This window comes from Orycteropus afer, unplaced genomic scaffold (genome assembly GCF_000298275.1).
Source record: "Orycteropus afer afer isolate SDZICR_OR568_19922 unplaced genomic scaffold, OryAfe1.0 scaffold01455, whole genome shotgun sequence".
NCBI lineage: Eukaryota > Metazoa > Chordata > Mammalia > Tubulidentata > Orycteropodidae > Orycteropus > Orycteropus afer.
In genome coordinates, this window is record NW_006923042.1 from 85,689 (window position 1) to 86,049 (window position 361).

Below are 361 nucleotides of genomic sequence, written 5' to 3' on the forward strand. Positions count from 1 at the left end.
TCTTGTTTCAGATGCCAAGTATTCTCACACACAAACTAGAGACACAGGACCACAGGTCAGCTGTTGACTGACACTCCCCAATGGCTTTCTGTCCTTGTCAAGGCCTTGTGAAAAACAAATCTTCGGAGACTGTGGATTTTCAAACTGGCTCTAGGGAATTTACTTTTGAAAATAACTCCCACCCCAGCAAAAAGCAGTGCCTTCATAAGAATGAGGAGTCAGAGCCAAAACAAAGATAGGACTCCATCCTGATGCTCTGTCTGGTGAGTCTTCTCTGACTCCCTGATTACTGGAGCACCCCTGGGCCTGGTGATTGAAAAACGGAAGGAGAGATGGAAGACAAGGAGAGAAGACAAAGGGC